Source organism: Mytilus californianus, unplaced genomic scaffold (assembly GCF_021869535.1).
Source record: "Mytilus californianus isolate M0D057914Y unplaced genomic scaffold, xbMytCali1.0.p SCAF_1, whole genome shotgun sequence".
Taxonomy (NCBI): Eukaryota; Metazoa; Mollusca; class Bivalvia; order Mytilida; family Mytilidae; genus Mytilus; species Mytilus californianus.
In genome coordinates, this window is record NW_026262581.1 from 19,744,895 (window position 1) to 19,771,168 (window position 26,274).

General features: G+C 32.9%; 2 long non-coding RNA genes across 2 annotated transcripts; both read left to right on the plus strand.

Moving 5' to 3' along the window:
- The first annotated feature begins 5,814 nt into the window (after positions 1 to 5,814).
- Positions 5,815 to 24,927, plus strand: LOC127715628 (uncharacterized). The gene is made up of 2 exons (XR_007988517.1): positions 5,815 to 6,158; positions 23,658 to 24,927. It is a non-coding gene; the product is annotated as an uncharacterized LOC127715628 (long non-coding RNA).
- LOC127715416 (uncharacterized) lies at positions 11,492 to 15,088 on the plus strand. The gene is made up of 2 exons (XR_007988418.1): positions 11,492 to 11,528; positions 14,233 to 15,088. It is a non-coding gene; the product is annotated as an uncharacterized LOC127715416 (long non-coding RNA).
- Positions 24,928 to 26,274: the final 1,347 nt, after the last annotated feature.

Sequence of the window (26,274 nt, forward strand, 5' to 3'; positions counted from 1 at the left end):
ATTTTCTTAGATTTTCAAATCAAATTTCCTAGAATAGTTTAAATTGCCAAGCTATATCATCTTGACATTATATAGTTTTATTTTATGTTCAAATGGACTCGTTTTTCGATATCTTTTTAAATTAGATTTTAAAACGTCTAGTATGTGTTGTTAACAAATGTATAAGCATTGCTTTCCAGATTTAGTTTTTTAAATAAAGCTTATGTCTATATTTTCTATTTATAACCTAACCTTTTTTAAACAATTATTTATTATATGGCAAATAAGACCTTTTAAGAATTCTAAAAAAATTTTCTATTTTTGTTTTGTCATAAATGAAAAATTGTAATTTACATATGAGACTTTTTAGTAACCTATTTATTTGTTGTTTTTCCTAAGATGGTGACTGTTCTAGAAATCCCCAAAACACAGATGTAAAATGTATCAGATGAAAGCAAACTAAAAATATTATATCTCACATTTTTTTTTTAAATATTTTGAAATGCTCGAGTTGCTAATTCCATTGTAGTGTTTTAGAGTATGTTTATGATTAAATTTCAACTGATAAAACATTTCATCTGGAAAGAAACGTTATCACAAAAATGTGACAAAGTTGAAAAATAATAACGAAATTATGGTCAGTTTCATTGTTCATAGTGCATATTTGAGTATAGTGATGGTCAGAAGGCAAATCTAAATTGAAAGCGGCGTTATAAGAGATAAAGTTCAAAGAGTGGACACGCTGAACTGTCTCGCCTGCGTTACTGACCGATGATTTTTTTGTTGAAAGTCTTAAAGATAAATGCTTTACTAAAAGTATCACATAAACTTAACATGTTTAAAGATCTATGAGAATGAGGTCGAGGTCAGATAAATCCTGTCAGACAGACATATACACCTTACAATTTTTTTAAACACCAAATATAGTTGACCTATTGCTTATGGTAATTTATAAACAGACCAAAACACACAAACTTAACATTGACCAATGAACCATGAAAATGGGGTCAAGGTCAGATTACACCTGCCAGACAGACATGTACACCTAACAGTTATTCAATACACCAAATATAGTTGACCTATTACTTTTAGTATTTGAAAAATAGATCAAAACACAAAAACTTAACATTGACGAATGACCCATGAAAATGAGGTCAAGGTCAGATGATACCTGCCAGACAGACATGTATACCTTACAATCATTCTATACACCAAATATAGTTGACCTATTGCTTATAGTACTTGAAAACCAGACCAAAACACAAAAACTTAACATTTGCCAATGAACTATGAAAATGAGGTCAAGGTCAGATGAAACCTGCCAGACTGACATGTACCCATTACAATCATTCCATACACCACATATAGTTGACCTACTGCTTATAGTATTTGAGATACGGACCTTATCACGTAACTTTAACCTTGATCACTGATCCATGAAATGAGGTCGAGGTCAGGTGAACCCTGTCTGGCGGATATGTAGACCTTGCAAGGAACCCATATACCAAATATAGTTATCCTATAACTCATAATAAGAAATTCACATTACAAAAAAAAACTGTAATTTTTTTTTCAAGCAGTCGCTGAACAATGAAAATGAGGTCAAGGACAATGGACATATGACAGAAGGAAACTTCGTAACATAAGGTATCTGCATACAAGATATGAAGCATCCAGGTCTTCTACCTTCTGAAATATAAAGCTTTATATAAATAGTTTACGCCGCCAGATAGTAATACCTAAGTCTCGCATACTGCGACTTTCGTAGCAGGCGAGACAAAAAGATACCAAATTAAATATCATAACTAAAATACAAACACAAGATGCCATGCTAAAATGAGTCCACAATAGGCTTTTAAAAACCCCAAAGATTGAGCTGCACGTACCCAACCAAAAACCTAGGATGAAATCAAATGCTCCCGAATGAAAAACAGTTCCTACTTCAGTACTGGCACCTGGCATGTTGCTCATTGAAATTCAATTTTAAAATCCTTGTTAAGTCGCATTTGATCATGTAAAAATCGCGAAAATGAGAATGGATTGTAGCTTCGACAAACGAATCATCTCGGTGGTCATCTGTACAAAAAGATACTCCGTAAATACTAGTAGTGTCCGTAAAACTATTGAAGGAATGACTTAAACTTAATCATTTAAAATATTTTGTTCACTAGCTCCCTTGTTGGGAAGGAAATCAATATAGGAAATAAGAATGCAAGATAGATCCGGAATATCAGATACATGCTCTTTTAAAATGTTGATTCAGGAAATTTAAGGTTGAAATCCTAATATTTGTCGTAAAGTATAGTTCTCAACCGACGCTCGTTGTAAAGATGTAGATGTAAGTCAAGATATGAAGTAGACTTAACTTTATCTATGGTATAAAGTAAAATAACAAAAATACCGAACTCCAAAGAAAATTCAAAACGGAAAGTCCCTTAATAAATGGCAAAATCAAAAGCTCAAACACATCAAACGAATGGAAAACAACTGTCATATTCCTGACTAGGTACAGACATTTCCTTATGTAGAAAATGGTGGACTAAACCTGGTTTTATAGCTAGCTAAACCTCTCACTTGTATGACAGTCGCATAAACTTCCATTATATTGACAACAATGTGTGAACAAAACAAACAGACATAATAGGTAACTGATTTAAAAGTTCAATGGGATGGATGCAATTAACTTTGTCACCAAAATATTATTCAGTGAAAGGACATAATTTACATAGCAAAACGTGAAATTAAAGGTCAATATCGTTTTCGTTTAATTTCTTCTTCAGACACTCCTTTATGGATGGATGTCTCGTAATAATTAATGAACAATTTCACAAGAAGAGAAGCAAAGTTGGTTCCCACGTTTCGATTGTCTGTCCTCCAAACATGTATCCAATGAAAAAATCAATCATCAGCATGTCAGTTTCGAGTCCTTTTGGTTGTATCAGAGTTGTTTTGTACAAAGTTTGATTTTTTCCCTTCCAAAAAGAAAGTAGTTTTATTTGTGTTGTCTTTCTATCTTGATTAAGCAAAGTTGGAATTTAATTCTAAAGTTAAGAATGTGGAATTTTTATGTAAACTTAAGGAAGAGAAGTTAAATTTGTTATGCTATTGCTTTGTGAAAGGGACTTTTTAGTATACATTATTGTTAAGGAATCAGCTGAAGCCAGCCTCCGGTTGCGGGATTTTCTCTCTGTGTTGAAAACCTATTGGTGGCCTTGGGCTGTTTTCTGCTCTTTGGCCGGGTTGTTGCCTCTTTGACGCGTTCCTAGTTTCCATTTCAAATTTATAGCATTGTTCTTGCTCTAAGAGATCTTTGATTTTTTTTGTATCCACATCTGATTCACATCCCCCTTACCCTAATAGAAGATATGTTCACAGTTATCTGAAGTCAGTACAATGAGCACAGAGGACAAATAAACAATAGTCAGATAGTTGTGCATGATAGTATCTTGTATAAACACATGTTCCAATAGTGGTAGTTCTATCATATTGTTTCACTGGTAAGAAGTGGTAAATGGTTACTAGTATACAAATTCAACCATAAAATAACTAAAAACAAGTCTCTTTAAACGTTTTGGGTTGTTTATAAAAAGTTTTTAATCCGTTTCATTTTTCACTGATCATTGTTGAGTGGATGTATATGAAGCACCATTTCAATGGAGTAGTGTAAAATAACCACAACTCATAAAGTCGTTTGTATATGAAGCAACATTTCAATGGAGTAGTGTAAAATAACCACAACTCATAAAGTCGTTTCTATTGTGTTTTTACTAACGCAGTCCGTGATAGTTTTGAATTGTGTTCTTTGGACGCTTAACTATGGTAACGGCATGCATGATGTCACCAATCTTTTAATTTACTCTGATTGGATAAATTACGGAATTGAACGAAAACCAACAAATAAGATATATGCTACAATAAAAGGAAACATTATGGACAAAAAATCAAACTACCTCACGAACTATGATAAAAAATAGTTAAAGGGGCATTAGCTGTCAAATTCTTATTCACTGAATTGACTCAAATTCTCATATTTGATATACAACATACTAAAACTTATATCCAAATTATAAAAAGTATAAAATAAACAATTTACAATGCATGGGCTCGATAATATGTAACAACATTTCGTGTGTATTTTAGTCTAGACCCCATCTAATTAATTATCCAGGTGACATCCGAAGACTGCTGATGGTCATATAACCCAATATAAACATAAATATAGATATACATAGATAGTGAACTCGTGCAACTGGATTTTTCTAGGTCTGTTTGATTTCATATTATAGGTTAAAAGTACATGTTAATCATCGTTTTTACCTTTATAAGAATGAGTTTTTGTGGATCGAATCAGTTAATCAAATGGTTTACCCTTGTTTCACTTTCAATGTTGACATTCTATTCCTTTTAATAACTGAACACGTATATTTCATGCGTAACCCATCTCTAACTTAGGGTTAAATTGAAGGTCACATGAATACGGATTCAATGAGGTCGAATTATTCACTTGCAAGTGAATAATTCATCCATCAGCGATGTTTTTTAACTTATTTTGACAAAATTGAACCAAACTGGCTGCTAAAAGCGAATTATTATTTTACTATTTCACTTTAATTAATGATTGAACAAAAAAAATCATATATTATTTTTTTTCATATATCTCGTAGCTTATGCCTCTTTAAAACTGTTTCAGTTACTGTTTCTTCTTTAAATACGATTGAATAGAAATGCTCACGTAAAGGGCAAATACGAATTTAAAAGAATATAAGAATATTTGGTCAAACTTGCTTGAAATAGAGGTAAATTATTTCACCAACACTTTTTTTGTTCCTCAATTCAATTCAAATTTAAATACATGCACATAGCGTACAAAGGTGACAACATTCGTAATAAATGTACTAAGACTTCGTAGTAAAGATTAAAATGTTAACCTAGTTTAAACAACTGTTACATTTTATTTAAAATAAATTGAATTGGGCTTGGCAACAGGCCAGGCCTATACAATCCCTTTCCACAATCTTAATCTAAATTTAACATGTTTATAAGAAATTTTTCCTCAGAAAAGTCCCTTGGAGTTTCATTTTTAACTTACTAACCGATATTGTATAAATAGATAACAAATATCTAATTACACACATATATAAATAGAAAGATTTGATTTCTTTACTATGACTATGTTTTATGAATAAATGAAAAGTTATAAAGGTTAACGTATAGTTATCATAATGTAATTGATCTGTCTTTAATAGGATGAAAGATTTTATGAATGAATGGAATGCTTTGATTTTAATCAAACAGTATTCAACCGGCACTCACAAGAACAAAAGCAAAAGAAAGATTCGATTTGTACACACCTTCTTACCATTCTGTTTAAGAAATAACTACAAAAGGAAAATTTTCATTCGATAAGAAATTAAAGGTTTGTCCAATAAATATAGTATTTATGAAATTTCTCGCATCTGCAACGTGCAATTGATAATTGTTACAGAGATATATTGCATAAGAAAAGAAAGAAAATGTGTAATGGGGTTGTAAATAAACAATTCCCGAAGAATTGAAAAAAAATCAATATGCCTCCCCCGCATATCACTATGATAGAGTAATGTGAAGATCGCGTAGTAGTGTACATAATTATTCAAGTGCATGAATAACACACCTAAAAGATTAGGGTAATATAGTATGTTATTCACCGACAAAATTGATACTTCAATTATAAAGAACATTTTCCTTTTTTATTATAATGTTTAAAAGACATTTTACTGGTGATGACGACATTGATATTGATCTAAAACGATATTTATAAAATAGAGTGCAATAAGAAGTTAAATGAGAAGTTGGTATAGTGTTGTTCTGAAGAACTGAATTTGATTCGTAATATTTTTTTGCATTAACGTATATAGAATCGCCAACTTTGCATGTGTACGCCAAAGTTTCCTAGAGGTGTTTTCTCTTACATGTTTACAAGAAATGATTATTTATTATGAGATAACTGATATAATTTATCATTTGTTGATAATACCGTGGAACAACGGAACCAGCAGCAGTATTCTCAAATGTACAAACGTAGCGTATATGGTAAACTTCCGCTCTAATCGGTGCTAGGAAACGTCTTGAGTTTGAGTTAAATGTAATTATCTTCACCCTTCACTTTGAGTATACTTGAGATGAAGTTTAATAGCAATGTAAGTACTTTTCCTTTGTTTTGATGGTATTTGGGTGTATATTATGAATGATACATCATGCCCTTTCTTTTCTATTAGAATTATATTTGCACTAAAGAGTATCATATTCATTTAACCATGTTTACATAGGTAATATCCTTCAATATCTAGAGAGTATAAGGTCATTATGGCAAATCTTTCTCATGTGTTCAACTTTGACTGAAGCAACTGTGACAATACATTAACAATCTTCGGGAGTAGGTATACTGATTATGCGAAAACAGCATCTTAGGCCGTGTTCATACCAAACGCTGCGTACTGTAAATTTGTTTACAATTAGTTGCATGTAATGAACACTGGTTTTAAATTAAGTTTGTTCTCATCTGTACATCGGTTTTCCTCACATGTACATGAAAAATGTCCACACCAGTAAACAACATGTACACGTAATTTACATGTACATTGTATAGAATTGAATTAAAAATGTCTGTGTAAACTTTTGTATCAGTCACCCCTATGAGAGTTGCTGAAAGGCTCTTAACGTGCAGAGAGCGTGGTACTCTTTCTACACGAGGCATCGGATTTAATGTCCCATTCTGACTGGACGTGGCTGTGTACTTGTACATCCCGCACAGCCAAACGGACGCCTCACTTTGCAAGGGTTTTACGGCCGATCGGAAGAAGATCTAAATGACCATATTTCTGTCCCATAGTCACACATGGGGTGATTTAGGAAATGAATAGTTTGGACTGGTACTAACTGTTAAAATAATTTTGTCAAAGACATGATGAAAATGAATATTTTGTCCTACAAAATGCAGGTCTTTGCAAGAGAAATAGTTTTGTCTAAAAAGTGGAAATAATTTTCGCGCCATATAAATAAGTCGTACTATCAACCGTTGTGAAATGAATATTCAATCAGCATAAAATCCCCTCCCACTGAAAATCTAATTGTTCACTAAGGCTATTAAATTTAATCGTGTTTCAACTGAGCAATCTTTGAGGTATAATATGTTGTATAAATAGGTAAATAACTTATTTCATAAAATTATTATAATCATTTTTATTCACTACATGTTACTTCCTCAAAAATTCTTGATATCTAGTTTTACAATCTAATTAAAATATAGATCTCGGATTTCGTTATACTACGTTATACTACATACGAAGATCTAACAAGTACCCTACAAGGTTTCACTTTTGTGACCTTATATAACGTAATATTTGACCCCAGAAAGTATTTATATCGACTAATCAGAATGCTCCTTATAAGGGTTGCACTAATGACAGGACGATTGCCCGGATAGTGACAGGACGATTGACCGGATGAGATATAAATAGTCATAACTTTTTTGTTATTCGGTAGATTTTTTTAATATTTGGAGACCTTAGAGATATAAAACTATATTTTATGAAAATAAAACAAAATAAATGAAAAAAAATATTTTTGAGCAAATAAAGTTGACCGGACGGATTTCACACTCGCCGATATACGCTATACATATATTCAACTGGTCGACAACAGGTGTTAATATCTCTTTTGTTTTACAATATTTGTCGATGAAATTAAGGAATCTGTGAGAATAATAAATACATAATACGAAAATATAAACTTTATACTAAACAAAAATGTTTTTCTGCAAAAAAAGTTGACCGGACGGTATTGACATTCGCCGATGTACGCGTTGATTATATTGAACTGATCGACAAAAAGTGTTTATATTTTTTTTGTTACAATATTTTTACATGAAACTAAGAAATCTACGAGATCAATTTATATATGATATTAAAATATAAATTTTATAGTAAAAAAAATGTTTTTCTTCAAAATAATTTGACCGGACGGAATTAACATTCGCCGATATATGCTTTAAATATGATATTGAACTGATCGACAAAAAGTGTTAATATTTTTTTTGTTTTATAATATTTTTTCATGAAATTAAGGAATCTTGGAGATCAATAAATATATGATATGAAAATATAAACTTTATAGTAAAAAAAAATGTTTTTCTTCAAAAAAAGTTGACCGGACTGATTTTATATTCGACCGTTATTTGCTTTAAATATATTGAACTGATCGACACAAGTGTTAATATCTCTTCTTTTTTTTTACAATATTTTTAATAAATATATTATATGAAAATATAAAATTTATAGTAAATAATTTATATTACTATAGAACAAATGGAAATGTAGGCCTATATTTGTTCAAATGGTAAAAATTGCGACAACAAATTATTAGCCGACCCCTTCCGTCTGCCAGAATTATTCTGCCCCCCCCCTGCTCATCAAATGATTCCAGCACATAAGAACATCACAAGCTGGGAAATTCCTTCTGATTGCATTTACAAGACCAATCTCCCTATCAGTTACAAAAGGGACTGAGGTTTTTTTTTTTTTTTTTAAATGACGATGCTACGAATTCAAAGAAACGTGCATGTGTCTTCTCTTTCTTTCTACCGTGTATCAAGAAAGCTACAGGCATTATAGGTCTATCTTCAAAAATTATATTTCTAAATACTAGTGGTGAAAAAACATACGGAATATCATCTTCTGTGTTAACATCAAGTAACTGATTAACTATAGAAATCATTTCTGGTAAAGCAATGATTGAACTTAGATCAGGGAAAACTGTCACCTCGTAGATGAATCCATCAATGTGATATGCCAAGAGCAAAAGGTTATATATATCGTCTTTGCTCAGTCTTTCTTCCTCATTGACTTTCCTTATTAGGTTCTCAACTTGTTTAACATTTCTAGCATTTAACACTCCTTGGTGTTCACCAGAAACTGAACCATTTGATATGTTTTCCCTGTAAACATCCATGGCAGTTTTGTCACCTGACTTTATGTCATGTTCTATTTTTCTTAATACCAGAGACATATACACACGTGTATATATGTCTCTGTTAATACAGAAGGAGCAGTGCGTGTTTACTCAGGGGGATGTGGATTTTTGCTGTTCCCATGGCCAACGGGAATTTAACATACACCGTTTCATCTCCCTCATAATGCACAAGTATTAAGCTTTTGTTACTTTTGAAACTATATGCAGTTTTCTTAAACTGTAAAGAACCAACTGGTCTTTTTCTATCGTTTGTATTGTCTTTTGTTCCTGGTAATCGGATTTTGTAAAAATGTTTTTTAAGAACATCATTACCAATGGTGACTGATTTTGTACCATTATTTATCCACAGATATTGGTCACATTTCCAATCATCTGCCCCAGTTTGAAACAAGTAAACTTCGTTTGCCTTTGGCTTATAATTAAATGTATTTGATGTCCCAGGTGTGAAAACTTTAATGACATGTTATTTGGCGTGATTGGTAATTACGAACAAGTGTCAAAATTAGATTAATCTAATTAAATATAAGTACTTCTAAACTAAGTGTGCCGTGGTGAACTCACTCAAATCAACATCTTGGGCTCAAAGTTTTTACTATAAAGTTTATATTTTCGTATAATATATTTATTAATCTCACAGATTCATTTATTTCATGGACAGATATTATAAAAAGAAAAAGAAGAGATATTAACACTTGTGTCGATCAGTTCAATATATTTAAAGCATATATCGGCGAATGTTAGTTCCGTCCGGTCAACTTTTTTTGAAGAAAAACAATGTTTTTTATTACAAAGTTGATATTTTCATATCATATATTTATTGATCTCGTAGATTTCTTAGTTTCATGTAAAAATATTGTAAAAAAAAAAATATGAACACTTTTTGTCGATCAGTTCAATATAATCAACGCGTACATCGGCGAATGTCAATACCGTCCGGTCAACTTTTTTTGCAGAAAAACATTTTTGTTTACTATAAAGTTTATATTTTCGTATTAAATATTTATTATTCTCACAGATTCCTTAATTTCATCGACAAATATTGTAAAACAAAAGAGATATTAACACTTGTTTTCGACCAGTTGAATATATGTATAGCGTGTATCGGCGAGTGTGAAACCCGTCCGGTCAACTTTAATTGCTCAAAAATATTTTTTTTCATTTATTTTGTTTTATTTTCATAAAATATAGTATAATATCTCTAAGGTCTACAAATATTAAAAAAATCTACCGAATAACAAAAAAGTTATGACTATTTATATCTCATCCAGTCAATCGTCCTGTCACTATCCGGGCAACCGTCCTGTCATTAGTGCTTCCCTCCTTATAAACGCGACCTAGGAACATGTTGAAGATGGCGACGTAGAAATGGAAAAACAACATAGAAAATGCATTAACTGAAATTTTGCCTTAGTACAAAGTGAAAGAATTGAAATTTGAGAAGAGACAAATTTTGGAAATCAAAGATTGCATGGTCAGGCTTCCAACATGCTTCAAACGGGCTATGGAAGAGTTTACATACCAGATATCCTACCGTAGTCTATAATCGGTCATAACGTTGGTTCGTTCGGATTTTGTTATTGTACTTATCATACGGAAAAACTCCGCATTGACGTCACTACGCTAATACCAGCGTATAAAATTAGTGCAGAATACATTTTTTCTACACTTCTAAATGAAATGATATTTCTAAAGATATGTTTTCATTATTATTCTTAAGTATTGTACAAAAATGCAGATTTTCTAATGGCCATTTCAAACCTGACTTCCGAATGCCTAAAAACATTTCAGAACTAAAGAAAACCCCTCTTCCGGCCTCCATTGCTTTGTTTGCATTCCATTGAGCGTCATCAATCTTAATGGCAGACCAAACAGGCCAAGCCAATCGTATTTTTAAGAATTTCAAAATGGCAAGCACCTTACGTCTTACGCGATTTTCCCGCGAAAAAAACCCATCCAAATTGAAAGAAAAACTTTGGGAAACAAACGATAATCATGCCATATTTTTGTTCAGGAATATAGAGTAGGTTAATAAAAAACAATATACATATATTTTTCATAAAAAAAAAATTTGGTTTAATATTAAGAGATCGATATTCTGACCATAAGTAAATATTCATATAAAATTCCATTGATGTCAAATTTCATGGCTAATAATGAGGTTTCCTATTGAATAAACCCCCAATTTATTGCAAACCATTTCAAAGCAATATCATACAAACAAATAATATAATTGCCTTGTACTAAAAAATCACCTAATTGACAGTAGAGCAATTTGATTGGATATAACGATTCAATGTGTCACGTGGTTTTGAAGCCATTAGAATGTGAATGTAAACAAACCGGGTCAGCTGCTCCAGTATCGAACAACATCGTACATTCAGTGGCTGAGAAACAATTATGAGTAACCAAGCTTGACAATACACAGTAATAAAAAAACGAAACTAAGTCTACAGAAAAATAAAATAAAAAATGGCCCTAAGTGCACGACTTACCACCATTGCGGGATATCTGCTACCCGATAATCAAGTCAGCATTCAAAGGTAAATTCTCGAAAATAATATTTTCTATCATTGGGCAACTTCTCGAGTGTTTATTAAAAAAATCTTTGTGGAGGATTCACAGTGTACTTTAAAAAAACATGACAATATCCCAGAAAATGCATTGCAAGTCTTCATTCTAATTCTCCTACCAAAAAATTATAATTTACAAAGTCAATGACAATGAAGATATGGGATCAGATAAATCTAAATTCATTGGTAATAGTATATAAATCATAATGTCATCTTATTAATGATATTCTACTGTGTACTTGCAAAGATATACATGTATACTTATGCCAGCACATGCAGAAGAAGTTTTAATATCAGCATACTTTTTTTACTTCTGTCACACACTGATACATGTTGATATCATGTGGTGCTCCAGATAATTGTTACTGGAAATTTTCTGCCAAGAAAGAAATTAATTGTTCACTATTCTTGGACTCGGCTACAGTGGGTCAGAATGGCAATTACATGTAGTGTTTCAGTGTTCATTAAATATTAGCTTAATGCTTTGTGAGAAAAATAATTTCATCCTGTTTATGTACATATAAAAAAGAAGATGTGGTATGATTGCCAATGAGACAACTCTCCACAAGAGACCAAATGACACAGAAATTAAGAACTATAGGTCACCGTACAGCCTTCAACAATGAGCAAAGCCCACATCTCACAGTCAGCTATAAAAGGCCCCGAAATGACAATGTAAAACAATCAAACAAGAAAATCTAACGGCCTAATTTATGTACAAAAAAAATGAACGAATAACAAGTATGTAACACATAAACAAACGACAACCACTGAATTACAGGCTCCTGACTTGGGACAGACACATACATACAGAATGTGGCGGGGTTAAACATGTTAGCGGGATCCCAACCCTACCCCTAACCTGGGAAAGTGGTGTAACAGTACAATATAAGAACGAACTATAAAAATCAGTTGAAAGAGGCAAAAAGTGTTACTTTAACCGTTCCAGAACAAATGGTAAAATTTCTGAATTTTTCGTTTCCATTCTCTAACTTTTAGTTTGCCTCAACCAAATGTTATGAAACTTATACACAATACTTATTACCAAAAAAACTCAGATCAAGCACAAATTTGGGTAGCATCACTTTTACGGTTCTTCAGTTATGTCGTTTTATAACTTTATATGATCTGCAAGAGTGGGCATCATCTGTGTCCTATGGACACATTCCCCATTTATTGTAGTCTTTTATACTCAAATATTTAGCTTTAACTACATGATTGAGTAACTTTGCAGAGGCGGATTGAGAGGGGGAGCTCAGGGGGCTCAGGCCCCCTTTTTGGAAAAATTTGGTTGTTTATATAGGGAATCACTGAAGCATGGCTGTACAGGCCCCCATTATGAAGAAAATTTCTGGGTTACTGCTTTGTTTTCATTTGTAACATTACTAACTAGTATAAATAATTTTGAAGACTTGATTAAGTAATTATGCTCTTGACTGATAGAATACTCGATCTTTAAATTCAACATGTCCAATACATATACTTGATCAATATATAGAAGAACAAGACAGACGAGGCTATCTCTATCATAGTACATACATCATAGGTCAAATTTATTTGTTCAGTGTATGTTCAATGGTGTTAATATGTCCTTTGATTGAGTTAAGCTATTTCAGTTGATATTTTATAGTGTGTCTTTCTATGTTGTGATGTTACACTATTGTTTCAGGAAAAAGGATGAAGGTTTGGTACCATTAAAACGTTTAAACCCGCTGCATTTGTTTGCACCTGTCCTAAGTCAGGAATCTGATGTTCAGTAGTTGTCGTTTGTTGATGTGGTTCATAAGTGTTTCTAGTTTCTCGTTTTTTATATAGATTAGACCGTTGGTTTTCCCGTTTGAATGGTTTTACACTAGTAATTTTTTGGGGCCCTTTATAGCTTACTGTTCGGTGTGAGCCAAGGCTCCGTGTTGAAGACCGTACTGTGACCTATAATGGTTTACTTTTATAAATTTTGACTTGGATGGAGAGTTGTCTCATTGGCACTCATACCACATCTTCTTATATCTATATGTCAAATTGTTCAGAAAACAACCAACTATCAAACAAAATCAATAGGTATCTTATAAGATTAATGTCTGGAAATGATGATGCTAAACAAAAAGTAAAAAATGTGAAATGAAATGAAATACAAGTTTAAAGATTTGTGTACAGATTCTGATAATAAATACATGTACGTACAAATTTGATTAGGGAATCCACACCTCAAGGACTAATCTCAAAAAGGATTACTCAAGGGCCAGTGTTTTTATTTCCCCAAAAAATGTTCAAAGATAAGAAGATGTGGATCCTAGAAATGGATTCACAGTGTCAATTTATAAATTTACTTTTAGATAACCTACATGTATATCTGTAAGTAACATTTATTTAAGGACAATAAAACATTCTGTCATTAACCAGAGGAACATATCAATTAAAATGTGTTTGAATAAACACTAGTATTAAGTAACAGGGTACATGTATGTACATGTAGGTAGAGAAACCCTAAACAATCATGCATGTACATTTTTTCTTCATCTTTTAGTCTGGAAAAGCTAGTAATAATTATTAAAGAAAAAAATTAAATGAGTTCCTCTGAAACGGATGTTAAATAATCTTAAATAAGCTTTATAATGGAGTCAGCATTGTTTTGAAATCAGAATATTCCATAAATATATTTAAATTGATATTTCAGGAGCAGACATTCTTCCCTGGTCTATATAGCTTCATTGAAAGGAATCAGACACAGAAAGTTTGGGGAAATGAAATTGAGAGTCACTGTAAATAATTCACACACATGCTAGACATAAAGAAATGGCCAGACACAGGCTCAGCTATAGAATCTGTATCAACTGGAAGCAACAGCATTTTCATCAGAAAACTAAAAAGGATGTGAAAAACATGAAACATGCATTTGGAAATGTTCAGCTGCCAAACAAATAGATATGCCAGGAAATGCAAATTGTTTGCTAATATAAATGTCAATGATGTCTGTACAAAAGCAAAGATATAAAAGCCTTTTTCATTTATACATGTAACAGTCATATACAATACAGATTTAAGACCATCAGACATTCTTTAAATCTTTGGAAGCCACAGTACCTACGGTAGTCCAAGACATTCCATATTTTCAACTCGTTATGGAGACATATTTGACCAATCTGGTTTCCAATAGAAGTTTAAAAATAAGTTCTACATGTACATGACATGATGATCACCAGCAATGAAGGTGATATAGGATATAATATTCAAAGTAGAGAAGTCTAAAGTGAATTTAAACCTCCCACCATAATAGCATTCTGCACATTTTGGATCACATATGGATCAAGCTGTTGTACTTGTGAACTAAAAGATTGTTGCTTGGTTGTTGTCAGGTACATTGTACATGTTGACAGTGCTATACGTTCATTAAATAAAATGCAGTTCAGAACAGTTATATTTTAGTAATAGATAGATTTCTTCTGTCTTTATTTGAACGGATAAACCAGATAATTAAAAAAAAAAAATTCTGACAACTATGTCTGTTCTGGAACTGAAGACTACCTTCACTTTTTGTATCTTCCTTGTTCATTTTCCTCCAGATAAATTACTGACTATCACCACGAGGCTTATAACATGTATAAGTAGGCTTAATTCCTCCAAGGTCTCCAGTTATGTCCTGTCTGTGACAAAAGTTTCAGAATACAAGACATGCAAGACATGAAATGCTAATCGGACAACAACATTTACTATTTATATGAAGTTTTATATTTCAGAGGGTAGAAATCATGGATTTGTCATTCTTAAAATCATAATCATGATAATGTATAAGGAATCCTTATGTTTAGAAGTTTCTGTCAAGACATATGTCCATTGTCCTTATTCCATTTTCATTGTTCAGTGCTCCTTAAAAAACTACATGTGTAGTGATTTTATCAAGTGAATTTGTGGCATATTATAAGTAATACGATAACTATATTTGGTATACATGTATGGGATCAAAGGTTTACATGTACATGTGTTGTCAGACGGGGTTCAACTTGTCTCTCAATTTTTTGTCGAGCCCCGGGTTCTCACTAAGGCGAGTCCTGGACTCATCATTTTCAAAACTTGCGAGTCCCAAGATGCATGAAAATTGTAAAATGTTGTATCAACTGAGCACATACATGTATATCACCATTTTATCACAAAAGTTAAAAAATAATCTAAATTTTGTGTAATTAGGGATAGTGATGCGGCGTTGTTAACTCACTTCTTAAAAGCTTAATATTGCAGAAGGTAGAAGATCTGGATGCTTCATACTTTGTATATAGATGCCTTATGATATGAAGTTTCCGTCAGTCATATGTCTAATGTCATTGACCTCATTTTCATGGTTCAGTGACTACTTGAAAAAAAAGTTCCGATTTTGTTTCATGGATCAGTGAATAAGGTTAAGTTTTCATGGTCAAGTCCATATCTCAGATACTATAAGCAATAGGTCTACTATATTTGGCATACATGTATGTAATGATTGTAAGGTGTACATGTCCAGCTGGCAGGTGTCATCTGAGACCTCATTTTCATGGTTCAGTGGTACTAGTTTAGTTTTTGTGTTTTGGTCTGTTTTTCTAATACTGTATGCAGTAGGTCAACTATATTTGGTGTATGGAAATATTTTACAATGTACATACATGTATCAGTCTGGCAGGTTTTATTTGACCTTGACCTAATTTTCACGGTTCATTGCTCAATGTTAAGTTTTTGTGTTTTGGTCTGTTTCTCTTAAAATTTAAGCAATATGTCAACTATATTTGGTTTTAGGAATGATTTTAAGGTGTATGCATGTATGTATGTCTGGTAGGTATCATCTGACCTTGACTTCATTTTCATGGTTCATTGGTCCATATGGAATTTCCATGGTTTGGTCTGTTTGTTTTATACTACAAGCAATAGGTCATCTATATTCTGTGTATGGAATGATTGTATTAAAGGTGTACATGTATTTCCGCCTTGGTTTATCTGACCTTGACCTCATTTTCTTGGATCATAAATGTTAATGTGATACTTGTAGTAAAACTTTATAAGTAGGACTATCAACATAAAATCAATGGTCAGTATAGTAGGCGAGACATTTCAGCGTGTGCACTCTTGTTTCAACTTATAAGTCTACAGATATCTAAATAAAAAATTAAGGTATATACATTAGGTAAAAATAAAAGACGGTGTTCATGTGACCCCAACCTCATTTTACCCATCAGTGATTAAGGTTATTTTTTTGTGCAAATTAATATATATTGTGGTTAATTCCATTTCTCAGATTCTACACAATGTATATAAAGCAGTAGGTCAAAGTTTACATATGAACGAGAAGAGATACTATACATGAAACGTTTATATATATGTTAATGATGATGATGATGATGATGGATAGCTGCTTACAGTCCAGTGGCAAATTAATATGCATATTCAGGACAAGAATATGTTTATGTGATGTGAATAATAACCCTGCTTTGTAATAGACCGACAGCAACTAAAATAGCAAAAAATAATTAAATGACATCTAGAATGCAACCTACGTGTATATATAAGGCTTCAATAGAAGGAAAGGCAATTGTCTATGCAATATGTCAAGCTCTAGTCTTTAATGTGTATATAAAAGTAGTGAATAAATTCAGCAGAAATATCTTGTTCATTGTGTCTGTGATAATCATTCATGTACATGTACATCACATCACTGCATGTACAAAAATGTACCACATCTATTTTATATAGATCTGTCATATGCATTTAACATGTTTAATACACAATTCTAAAAATAAAAAAATAAAAACTATAGGCCTTGCAACATGTACTACAAGTATACAACAGGGTTTATACTTGGTACAGGCACATGAAATGTGATTGAATTTAATGAAATAGTTTTTGTGTCACCTGAGACCATTGTTGCAAAATGTGACACTTAGGGATTACAATCAGCATAATCGTGCAGCAGCATAAACTATTTGAATAAAGTTTGATATTTCAGAAGATAGATGACCTGGATGTTTTATACCTTGTACACAGATACATTTTTGTGTACCTTATATGTGTAGTCACTAAGTTTCTGTCCAACAAATGTCCATTGTCCTTGACCTAATTTTTATGGTTCAGTGACTGCTTGATTAAAAATTATGCTTTTTTTTCTCATTTGAAATTTTCACTTTACAAATGTATTATGGTCAAGTCTGTATCTCAGATTCTATAAGCAATAGGTCAACTATATTTGGTGTATAGAATAATTGTTAGATGTACATGTGCATTTTGGACTAGCAGTTTTCATCGAACCTTGACCTCTTTTTCATGGTTCAATCTTTAGTTGTTGTGGTTAAGTCTATTTCTCAAACTAGCAATTAGGCCTCTACATTTGGTGTATGGAATGATTTTAAGGTGAACATGTCCGACACAGGCATTTTTTTCTGACCTTGACCTTTTTCATGATTTATTATTTATGATTTTGGTCTATTTTGCAGACACTTTGAAGCAATAGGGCCACTATATTCTGCATATGACTTCTGCAGCCCTTCTATGTCAAGTATATATTGATCTTAAAAAATGACAGGTTATTGATAATTTAGTTTATTGCTTTCAATTTTAAAAATTTGATTAAAAGATTTGGTCCTGCCTTTTTTTAAGTTTATCCTGACTTTTTTTTTTTACCTAAATTGTCATCCTGAGGCCATGTTTGTTTGCCCTAACCCTATCTACCCATATAATAGCTGCCTACTCAAAATCGTTTATTGTCCTGATGTGAAAAGGTTTTTTTTTTAATCAGATAGGCATGAAGACTAAAAATCATCTGACACTTTAATTACTCTTTACTGAAAAAAAGAAAATGCCTACCTACCTACCCACTGTCTCTACCTTTGGGTAGGGTTTGGGCAAACCAAAATATTTTTAAGTGTGGCCTGACTTTTTTTTTTTGCAAGTGTCTCATCCTGCCTTTTTTTTACTCAAAACTCCTGTCCTGCCTATTTTTTTCAAATTTCATCCTAGCCCCCCCCCCCCCCCCCCCCCCCCCCTAGCTCCCTATATAACTTTTCCAAATTAACTTGGATTTGAATAAAACTCTACAGCTATCTCAATCATATATTGATCTTACAAAATGCAAGGTTATTTGGAAGTCAGGTTTATTGCTAGCTGTAAATGTAAGGATTTATCTAAAAGGTAAAAAAGCAAGAATTTTCAGTTCGAGCTAAATTCATAGCTATCTAAATCATATATTGATATTACAAAATGCCTGGTTATTAGTCCCCTACCGTCAAAGTCGAAGGGGACTTTAGGTTTGCACTCCATCTGTCTGTCTGTCCATCCGTCAGTCTGGCAAATCAGTTTTCCACACTTTTTTTTTCTTCGTGCTTGAAGATATTGATTTGATTTTTGGTGTATTGTTTTATCATGACAAGTTACAGATCAAGTTCGAATTTTATTTATCAATTATTATGTCAATGATAGACAAGGATTGGTTTTTTGTATATATGTATCTGCTACAGCATGGGAATTGTATAGGAAATACACATGTATTTAAATATATAGCCTACTACCTAAGATTTTTTTCTTACTAGATACAAAATAAAAGAGCCCCCCCCCCCCTACCTGACAGTTCACAAAAATTCGTACAGTAAGGCACCTCTCTAGTAGACTCGACCAACTGAGCTAAAAAAAACTTCACCAGAGCAGCTAAAGAGGACAGTTTTTTTTCTTGTATGCAAGCCGAGGGGGGTGCTTGTGGCGCTAAACATATATATGTATGGTTTATCAATGCTTAGACTTTTTACATGTCCCATTCAAACTATGCATAGTTTGCACCCCCTTATCAAAATCCTTGATCCACGTCTGGCAGAGGGAAGCAGTCAGGGGCGGATCCAGCCATTTATAAAAGGGGGGAGGGGTTCCTAACCCAGGATAAAGAGGGGGGTTTCAACTATATGTCCCCATTCAAATGCATTGATCGTCAAAAAAAGGGGGGGGTTCCAACCCCCGGAAGCCCCCCCCCCCCCCCCCCCCCCCCCCCCCCCCTGGATCCGCCTCTGGCAGTGCTATAGTGTACAGTTTAACAGTGTTTACTGTACTCTTTAATTTCCACGATTACGATCTGACCTCAAGTCATAAAGCATATGAGGCACATCTGAAAACTTTGACAAACGTCACATATTTCAAATATTCATGGCTATAGTTACAATATGACGACGAAAGAGATTTAAAAACTATTTCCAAACGATTAACAATCGAAGCGATAAATTTTAAGTCCCATTGTTTTTATTTTTGGATACCCTCGGGACCTTTCAATGAACCTCATTCAAGTAAATATGTTCCGCGTGCGCTGTTCAGATTGGATAACTAGAATTCTGATTGGTTGAAAAAGTCACATGCAAAATCCTTCAGAAGTGAAACCTTATACGGGTAGTTGTTAGATCTTCGTATGTAGTATAACGTAGTATAACGAAATCCGAGATCTATATTTTAATTAGATTGTTATGTTCCGTTTCTTCAATGTTAATAGACCATACGTCAATTACCAAACAAAATGTAGGTACATGTACTAACTACATTTTAGAATCGTTGAAATGTACGGGAGACGAGTGGTTACACTTTTTCGTTGAAAATATTTAAAAACGCATGTAGGTACCATCAAAATCATATTTAATCAATTGACAAGAAAGAGGGACGAAAGATACCAGAGGGACATTCAAACTCATAGATCGAAAACAAACCGACAACGCCGTGGCCAAAAATAAAAAGACAAACAGACAAATAATAGTACAGATGATACAACATAGAAAACTAAAGTCTAAGCAACACGAACCCCACCAAAAACTGGGGGTGATCTCAGGTGCTCCGGAAGGGTAAGCAGATCCTGCTCCACATGTGGCACCCGTCGTGTTGCTTATGTTATTACAAATCCGGTAAATAGTCTAATTCGGTAGGTCACATTCGTGAAAAGGGAAGGGTATTGTAGTTACGACATAAGGAACATATCCGATATCATCTGTGAAACGGTTATTCCATAACGGTCAACCAACTCGTGATGGCGTCCGTAAAATTTACGAAGTAATGATTTCAACTTCATCATTTGGAACTCTTGGTTTGATAGCTTCCTTGTGAGCAGCAATCCTCTATCAAGGAAATCATGATAGGAAATACAAGCCCGGGAATATCGTATCAATTGGGAGATATATACTCCGTATGCAGGCGCTGCTGGAATGTTGCTACATAGAAATGGAAAGTTCACAATTGGGAAGCTGAAATCATCTCTTTTGTCGTAAAGTTTTGTTTTCAACCGACCCTCATTGTCAATTTCTAGATGTAAGTCAAGATATGAGACAGACTTAACTGTATCTGTAGTATCCTTTATCTCTAGTTCGATGGGATAGATTTGTTCAACAAGAAACTATGTTTAAAAAGAGCATGATCTTTTACCTGAAAATCTTAATATCGCAGCTTGGTGTACGTATGCTGGGATTCTAACAACATTATGTTCATGTCCTGATCATTTGATATACTACTTTTTGAAAAACTCAAAACTGCAATTTTGATAGATGTTGAAGTATTGATTATTTACCTCAAAGATATTGAAATTAAAGATATACAGCTATACGATACAAATTTATTGATCTTGGCTTTTTATGTCTTTAAATGAAATGCACTTGAATAAATGGATAAAATTTCAATTTTATGGTTTCATGTAATATACTTGGTTTTATCAACTCCACAGTTTTGACTCGTGAGTGTATCACCTTATTATCAGGAATTCGTAACATCTCTTTATTAAGGTTTTTCCTTATTGTATTTCTTCTGATTATTTTCTTCCGCCAAACTTTGCTAAACTTTGCAAAAATTTGCCTCTGTAACCGTAAGACAGGGCACAATCAGGTTTGCACTTTGTATCGTATCCGCAACACACCCAGTGGGTCATAAATTTTGTCGGTCCAGAGTTATCTGACCAAAACCTAAACACCTTTTTATTGTATGAACACCGTAAATGTAATCGGTACACAAAAACCAAAGGATGGAATTTGTTCAGGACCATACGCTTAATTTGTTCTTTGATACATTTGAACTGCAACAAGGACTCCCTGGCAGAGTTATGCTCATTGAAAATTAACCGATTCCGGTTGGCAACTAAAACTCAGAAACTGTAAGTCGTAGACATCTATGATTTTTACCAATAACGAGAATGGGGCGCTATATTAGTAACAAACACGTATAAGTCAAACAGTCAGGGTCGTTCATTGCACCATTTTAATAAATCTTCTTTATCGTTGTATTACCCGTGAAATTTATGCTAATGTAACAATTTTCCATCTGAGAAGTGACGTAGAAGTTAGCAACTTAATGCCACCGTATGGCCATTAACAATGACCATACCCATACCGCATAGCAAGCTATGAAAGGCCTTGACATGAATAATGTATGACAATTCAAAAGGGAAAACTAACGACCTGATTAATTTAGTGGGAAACCATACGAAAAAAATAAGATAGTATACCTAGAAAATTCATGGAAACGTGATGCTTCTCGATATCATCATCTGCTCCTTTCGTTTTGCATACCCATATAATGTAATCAAAGTATTGGCTATAAGCATAAATCAATATTATTGCATCCGCATGGAATTTTAAATTAATCTTATGGTGTAAGATTGTACAAAATGGAAATACCAATATTCTATACTAGTTATTGTTGTAATCAATAATCAAACTGTTGGTCAATTATGCTGTGTAAGGCGAGAGAAAGATAACGCACAACTGCATATTTTAAATTCCTATCTATTCTTTTAGCCTAAAAAAACGCATACTATTATTGGGACTACAAAAAAATACTAGCACGGAATTAAAAAAAAATTATATTTGTCATGTTTAATCATTCTTGCGAACGAAATTCCTCATTTTACATTAGAACCTAATAGTATGTAACAACTTTAAATATCGCTGCATATTGAGATCATACATTGTACATATAACAGAAGGAAAACAAATAGTTATTAATTCACAGCGTGAAGTGGTTCATTCTTGGGCTTGAGTCTGGTTCATTCTTGAACTAAGTATCACTTTTTCCAGGAGCTATGACATCATTTATTCTCAACAACATGCACTTTTCTCGTTCTAAACATGACATGTAAAAGTACTGATTTTTTTTTTGGAAAATTTTGTTGCCGATGGCATACATTTGTGTGAAACAAGAACTTGTTGTTGAAAGCAACACAAAAAGGCTTCATAAAAATGCACCAGAATGATTTAAATGAATAAAAAAGTACTGATAAAGATTGATAGTTTGTGGTAGTGTTTTATGCCACTTTCAGCACTGTTGGCTATATCGCGGTGGTCAGTTTTCATGGTGGTGGAATCCGGAATGCCCGGGCAATTAAAATGATGTCGAACACACCTGCAACATGCAGGTTCCAGCTCAAAACCTCAGTATTGACAGGCTTGTTAGACAGTAGATGAGCTACTTAGATCTATCGGCGACCGAGGCCTCATTTTGATAAAGGGATAAGCGTTGTGGGGCTTTTACGAGACTTAATTCTTAGTATCCGAAGTGCATAATGTATATACGTTATGCATTGATAAAAGGCATTTTGCTTTCTATTTTGGAATTTTGTGTACAAATGTACAAATTGACCACGGTGAATCACAAGGGCATTTGTTCTGTACTGTTCTTAAATATAGGCTTTTTAAAAATATAATCGAAAACAGCTAGAGATATAGAAAGTAATACTATTTAACCAATAATATGCTCATGGTGAATCTGTTTTAATATGGTCTGGTTTATTCGTCTTTTTTCCAGTTCTGTTTTTTTGTTGTTCTAGTATGTCATACGGACATTTTTATGTAAAATTATTTTTTTAATTATTGTTGTTAAGCTTATCGTTTCTCGTTTATTTTTTGATGCTCCACTACTCATGTAAAAATGGACGGTTTGAGTACTCACAAATACGATGTTAAGAGGCAACAGTCGTTCTCAAAATTCGCAAATAAGTTTCGAATTTACAAACCAAATAGGAAAATTGAAACGGAGCGAGAACTAGTGTGTCATCTGTGTAAGCCTTTGATTTTGCCATTTGATTCCGTTTTGAATTTTACTTGCAGTTCGGTATTTATGTTATTTTACTTTTTTTTGCAGATCATTTTGGTATCTTCAGATCTAAAGACATCAATAGCCGTCGTACTGAATAGATGAACCCTATTTAGTTCTGCCAGGGACCTCGTTAAATAGTTTTTGAAGTCATCAGAGTTTTTTTTATTTCAATATAAAACTGTGTTGACGTAAGACTTGCACTTTCGACGTATTCATCCACAGCATATCATCACCTTGGCACAATTTCACTGTTTACATTTTTGTCGCAGTTGTAAGGAAGAAATGATCTAGAACAGATTGTGATAGGTATATCCTGAGGCAGTTGTAAGGAAGAAATGTCCTAGAACAGATCCCTACAGCTATACTGGGATGTAATTGTAAGGAAAAATATCATAGAACAGTTAAATGATATTCCAATGACATATTATTATGACAGTTTAAAGAGAGGTTTACACCGATCTCAACTGTACTTCTTCTTCGGTGTTTGACCAACACGATGGGTATTGCAAGCGAAGATGGGTGATGTTTGCTGTTTAAAGGGACATTAGCTACGAGATTTACACAAATTTAAAATATGATTTCTTTTTGTTCAATCATTAATGAAAGGGATATAGTGAAATAATAATTCCATTGTAGCAGCCACTAAGGTTTAATTTTGTTAAAATAAGCTAAGAGACATTGCTGATGAATTATTCACTTGCAAGTGAATAATTCGACCTCATTGAATCCGTATTCATGTGACCTCCAATTTAACCCCTTAGCTGGAGATGGCTTACGCATGTATTCAGCTATTAAAAGGAAAAGAATGTCTATATTGAAAGTGAAACAAGGATGAGCCATTTGAATGAGTAAATCGATCCATAAAAAATCATTGTTATACAAGGTAAAAACGATGATAAAACATACTTTTTAACAATATGAAATCAAATAGACCTAGAAAAATCCAATTGCACGTGGTCGCTATCTGTTTATATTTATATTTATGTTTATATCGGGATATGACCGTAGGCTGTCTTCGGAGGTCATCTTGATGGTTATTTAGATGTCGTCTAGACAAAAATTCACACGAAACGTTGATACATATTTTCGAGTCCATACATTCATACTTGTTTATTTAAGATTTTTTGTAATTTGGATATACGTTATAAGATGTTATAAATCAAATATGAGACTTTGAGTCAAATCGGTGAACATGAATTTGACAGGTTATGCCCCTTTAAAAAATAATAACAATTTTATAATTATAACCAATCGTTTTTGTTAGACAAAATATAATGCATCAAAATAAGTAGAAAATAAAGAAGTTATAGTTATACTGTTGTGTCATTCGGTCTCTGGTGAAGAGTTGTCTCATTGGCAATCATACCACATCTTCTTTTTTATATAGAAAATTGAGATCGTTTTGTAGAAAAATACGAATTTATGAAAGATTCCCGATATATTTTTGCCCTTAACATGTACAAGAAGAAATGAAAGTAAAATAAAATGGAAATAAAAAGATTTTTACTATATCTTATCAGATTATATTAGAACTAAAGGCCTTAAAACAAATTCAGATATATAAGGCTTGCTAGGCAACCTTTTTGAGACATTATTTAGGAAAAAATCAAGAAGTTACTAAATATTTTTGACAGAGCAGCTAAAAACATCATACATCATCTGAGGGTAAGGTGTCTCACCACGTTCTTCAGTTACACAAATGTAATTAATATGATTTATAGGCTGGAAGTTTTGACTCGCACATACATCATGGCACATATCTGAGTGTTAAAGCAATTGCCTATGATCAACAATTTTATTGACCATGTTCTTAAAGACTGTGAAACGAAAATGACATTGGCTATGAATTTCATCATAAATAAGAATGAAAAAGAATCGAACAAAACTTTGTAAATTTATATTGCTTATTAACAAAGGTGTATGTGCTCCGGGCTAAAATTCTACACATATAGTGTATAGGCATTTTTGTATTGGAAATATTGTACATACATGTCTGCTCCATACTTACGTGTATTGTTTATTGAGAATAGAGCTCTATGTATGGCAAAGAAGCGTTATTATCTATTTAATCCATATTCATATTATTTCGGCCTCAGTGAACATTAGTTTTTTAAAGGTCCATAAAACCACATATTTACATCATCAAAGACAGTAATCATTGTATAATATCATTCAATGGCAGTTGTTTTATCCGGGTTCGCATCCCCCCCTCCCCCCTTTATATATAGTATATACATGATCCCAGTTGATACAATACCATTTGGTGTTGCTACTGTTTTATCCGGGATAATGTTTAAACATGTAAATCGTGTGTTATTAAAATCGGATGTGGTGGTGGTCATGAGAAACAGACTTTAAAACAGTCATCATGAAATTAAAAAAAAAAATGTAAATTATTTGTTTTAAGTTATACTTACTAAACATTGCGATTTCTCTTAATAATTAAAGCTTTGCGTGTATCAGACTTTACTTTGTTTTTTGTCAACTGATGTATGCAAGATATAAATCACGTATGTGATATGCGATTTAAAATCAGATAGTCGATTGTATTGATATTTTAGGAGAGAATAATTTCACATCTAAAGGTTCAAACCCATTCACGACATCTGTTCATTCACTAATTATTGTTCACACAGAACTCACACATTCGCATACGTTCGTT